Here is a 5,192-nt window from a genome sequence, read left to right as displayed (position 1 = left end):
AATTAAATGACTGATTTGCAAATGGAGACTTTATAATTCATGCAAGATAGAGAGTTCTTTGCCTTGAAGCTTTATCTGGGTCCAAAGTTTTTTGAATAACAAATGTAACTTTACGGCCAGGAAAAAGTCCAGATACTAATACAGAACTACTTAACAACTAATACAGAATGTTTTGACCATTGTAAAGAAAAAATTAACGAAATGCAATGACACCTACAAGAATAGTCTGATAGAAAGACTCTTCCAAATTCGTCCCCATGGCGACAAAATACAAATTAATTGCGAAAAACTAAGATTAAGTATGCCATGTCGCATCGAACCTTTAATAAAACACAAGGGGATGCACTCTCTCAGTAATAAATTTATCAGTATTTTGAAAAGAAAGCAATATTTCCGTAACACAACGAGATTTTGTTAAAAAATTCACAATTATTCTAATAATTATCACACCTTTGTACAATTATTCGCTCACTGCGAATCAAAGGAATTTTTTATCAAGTTCTTAGACTTCAGCTCTTAGCAAGTTGGTAATGGAAACGAAGTTAATTGAGTGACTTCAGGTTATTAGTGTAGGCGTTATGCTTTCATAAGAGGTTTTTTAAAACATATTTTAAGTTGAATACCATCAAAAATAACTTTCTAAATTTGAATGCTTTTAGTGAATTTTATGCATCTAATCCTATTAACTAGTTAAAACAATGCGTTTTGCTTTGAAGAAATTAGTAAAATTAGATTACTTCTTCAGCCGTAAATCCTTTGAAAAATCAATTTTGTTTTCTACACATAATCTTCTTTTTTGCAACAAAAATTAAGACCATTTAAACTCACTAATGATTTTGTTTACTTATTTATTTGATGCAAAAGCTTATTTCTAGTGTTTGATAAAAGGGTTTGAATTACTATTCTATACGGTATGTCAAATATTTTTTTCGACGGATCAAGTTAGCTTTAAAGTATATTAATCAATAAATCCTTGATTTTAGAACATATTCTGTGCCGAAAGGTCTTTAGTATAAAGTTTGCTTGAAGTAAACTCGCCTGTTAGATTACGATTTATAAAAAAGCTTTATTTTCTCCGGAGACTAATGTTATAATCTTTTTTTTTTTTGAACTCTTCAAAATATTTTCAAAATAAAATATATCAGAAATGCTTTTGTACATACCCGTTGTCTAAAGCTCGTTGTGAAGTTTGTTCGAAGCAAACACGCCGTGAGATTATGATTTATAGAGGATTCACATTTCTTGGCAAGAAAATGTTAATATTTTGAACCGTTCACAATAAGGAAAAATATTTCAAATCGTCGTTTGAAAGATCTAGTACTGAAGGTGAAACAAGTCTTGTTTTCGTTACAAATATTCATAAAAACAATGGCAAGCAATTAAAAGTTAACCGTTTTAATTATATATAGCTTACGCATGTGGAATCAATTTTTTGTTAATGAAACGTTTTTGGTACTAAAACTTTAAAACAATGTTTTAAATGTATAATTTGTTTTAATTGCAATTTTTATGTTATTTACCACTGGATTGTGTTCTGTAGTGTGCAATATTTTTTAAATAAATAAATGTTTAAAAAATCAAAAAAATTAAATTTTTAAATTTAATATGAAGTTTAGAAATGCTTTGTTTTTTAATGAACGAGTTTTAAGTTTTAAATCAATATTTTCTCCCATAGGTACAGCAGTTGCAATGAAAGTGCAAATAGAAATCGGCTATATGGGTGACATTGATACGAAAAAAATGGCAAGTTGAATTGTATTAGTTATGAAATCATAAAAGCATTTAAAACACGTTTATGTGGCAATCCCTTTTAAATTATATTCGTCAGTTGACAGTTTTTTTTCATTGCTTGCTTATGTTTCTGGTGTATTGTACTTTAAAGAAAAGGTGTACATAGTAATATGCATAAGAATTCATAGTCGTCCCTTTTGTCTTCATTGCTTTAAATTGTGACTGAAGTTCAAGCGAAATTTTAGAATTCTGGTAATTTGCTTTAAAAAATCCTAGTGTAGGTAGTTACAATTTCATACTTCTCTATTGGGGCCTATTAATTAAGTAATTATCTGTTAAGTCATTTTGATATAACAACGCTCATAGGCTAAATATGTTATAAAATCGTCTAGACGCTTCAGTTTGTAGTTTATTATACAAATAAATATCTAAATATCTAGTGTTTTTTTGCGATTTGTATATTATCATATCTTTCTACAACATCTAAATTTGGTTTCTTTACTACAATTATTTGTTTGTTACCTTCGCAGGATATATATATATATATATATATATATATATATATATATATATATATATATATATATATATATATATATATATATATATATATATATATATATATATATATATATATATATATATATATATATATATATATATATATATATATATATATATATATATATATATATATATTCTCTATCAGTCTATAAAATAAGATTTTCTCTATTAATATGTGACAATATATTCTGGAGCTGATCACAGAATTCTTATCAACTCAGCAGATTTCTTCCATGACGGTAGATTTTCTTTGCTTTTAATCAAAGATAAATTGGTTCAAGTACTGCTTATCTTTGAATTATTTTTCTTAAAAAAAGAAACAGCATTTTGATGAGAAGTTTTAATATGTTGTTTCAAAGTACTTTTTAAACTAAAATTTGCGTGTCTAAAATTGCGATACCTTTTTTGAACTATCATTGAATGTTTTCTCTACATTTGTATTATTTAGTCGCACAACATATTCATCAAAAATCTTTAATCTTGAAGTAACTTTTATGACTCATACTTTACAGAAACATATGAATTACTGTGCCAAAATAACTTATTTTTATCATCTATGTTGAAAATGTGAACCTAATATTGCTTTCTCAATGTCGTGCATTTATCATCATCCTCATCATCATCAGCAGCATCACCATCATCCTTATTATTATTAATCTGCATGCCAATCAAAATTAATTTATTCAACAGACTTTCGAGATCCATGCTACATTTCGACAATGGTGGATGGATGAAAGACTTGTTTTCAATGCCACCATGGGATCAAAAGTTGTAGGACTTAAAAGCTTACGTGATTTAATATGGACTCCAACTCTCTTTTTTATCAACGAAAAAGACAGCAAGCTTGTTGTCAGCACTAGAGACAACGTATATGTACAGATTGATCCGGATGGAAATGTATATTACGCATTGAGGTGAGGTTTTTACCTTTATTATATTTTAAGAGATTTTTCATCCAAATGTACCCATACTTTCTGTAATGCTCCTTCTCATTAAACCAGGGGACTCAATAAAATTGAATGGTCGTTTTCATTTTAAGTAAAAAGGGTTAAGGTTAGTTAAAGTAGATGGCAACAAACTGCACTATCACACTTGTGGTGATTTTTGAAGCTAGACTATTAGTGAGTGAAGACCATAGAGTAAGGAAATTACATAGAGAAGCCCTGCTATACTAAGAAATTGAAGCCGGAAGTTGCACCGCTGTATTCCAAGATCCTTAGCTTCTTGCTAAGTTTTTGTGAGATACATCTAGATTCAAAAATTCCATTACTGAATCTCAATTGGTTGTTATTTTAAACGTAGATGTTGTTGCAAGTTTATGAAGAACGTTTTTGAAATGTCATCAAAACATGAATTATAAAATGCAAACTAATCCACCAGCTACTTTATTTGGTCCCTTTGCGGGATTGGTGAAAACTATTCTCGCGAAGCGATCGTGTTAGCATAACCCCGCCCTTAATTGCACCGCTGTATCCCATAATTCCACATGATTTCGGCTTCAATTTTATCTCCATTTTACCATAGACGGGGCCTCTCTATGTACATTTCTTTACTCTATGGTGAAAACTAAGTCACACGTTCTGAGGGTTCTGCTTGTTTCCAAAAAATTTTGTAGCTGCCGTTTTTTTTGGAAGATGACACTTAGAAAAAAGTTATTTTAAACTTATATTTACAACTCTAGTTGGTCTGTAAATGCGAAGTAATTAGTTTCAACGACTTTAACGTGTCATGACAAAGGTCCCCGAAAATATTTAGTAATAAATTTCAGTTCCTTTGCTATTTTTCATGTGCAATCTAGGGGTTGCAATCTTCCCATCATGCTCTGTAGTAAATGAAGCAACTAAGCTTGTTACTCTTGCTTTTTTTTGGAAGATTAACAGTTGATATAAATTACAGACGACTTCCGCTATAACGCGATTCGACTTACGCGAAAGGGCTATAAGGCGAATTTTTCACGAGTAATGAATTTTAGAGTTAATGCGAATTCCCCGTCCACCGTTAACACGATTTTTTTTGGAAGGAAGTATCGACTTTGTTATTGGGTACTAAATATAGATTCCGTGAAACGTTATTACTCTTTTTAGCATCAGACAGAGAAAGTTCTCAAACCAAACTAGTCTACGCATCGCGTTGTTAGTGGATCAAATTACCACTCAGCATTTTTAATCAATTTGTTTTTCGTTCTTATTATTAAAACTGATGAAATATAATGACACCTTAGTGCGCTGTTTCATCTAAAGTTTGAAAATGGGAAGAAAAAGAAAGTTTCTGGCGAAAAAAAGGAGGGGGGGGGAGTAAGATTCTCTATATGCTTGAACAAGTACAAAACGTCGACGGTAGCACGACAATAAATATGAGTGAATACGTACCATTAAAAGTCGAAACAAAAAGATATCCGTAAAAGTTCAGAACTTAGTTCCAACATTGAAGCTTGCAGAGTAGTGTCTAAGCAAAGCAAATATGTATTATGAAAATGGAAGCTGCTCTTGTACTGCGGATTAAAGAGATCAGGAAGAGAGGCTGTTGCATAAATAAAAACGTAGTAAAAGAAAAGGTGAACAAACGCATTAAAAATGTATTTAAAAGAATAACGATCTGATCATGGAGCATAAATCATCACCATCTTTATTTTTCAACTCATAAATATTATTACTGTTACTATTATAGTGCAGCTTTTATTATTACTACATAATGTGCATGCCGTGTTGTTTTATTTTATGTCTTTCCTTCCCATTGATCATTCTTTTTGTGCATCTTAAAGTATTTTATGTTGAATGAAACAGCTTTTTTTAATTTTTTTAAAACAGTAAAAGTTCAGCTCTTTAGTAATAAACTGTAATATATAGTTGAGAAATGCTTTACACCAGTTTAAGGAGTGCTTAACAGTGTCTAAAAGA

Source organism: Uloborus diversus, chromosome 2 (genome assembly GCF_026930045.1).
Source record: "Uloborus diversus isolate 005 chromosome 2, Udiv.v.3.1, whole genome shotgun sequence".
Taxonomy (NCBI): Eukaryota; Metazoa; Arthropoda; class Arachnida; order Araneae; family Uloboridae; genus Uloborus; species Uloborus diversus.
Note: the sequence above shows the minus strand (reverse complement) of the source record.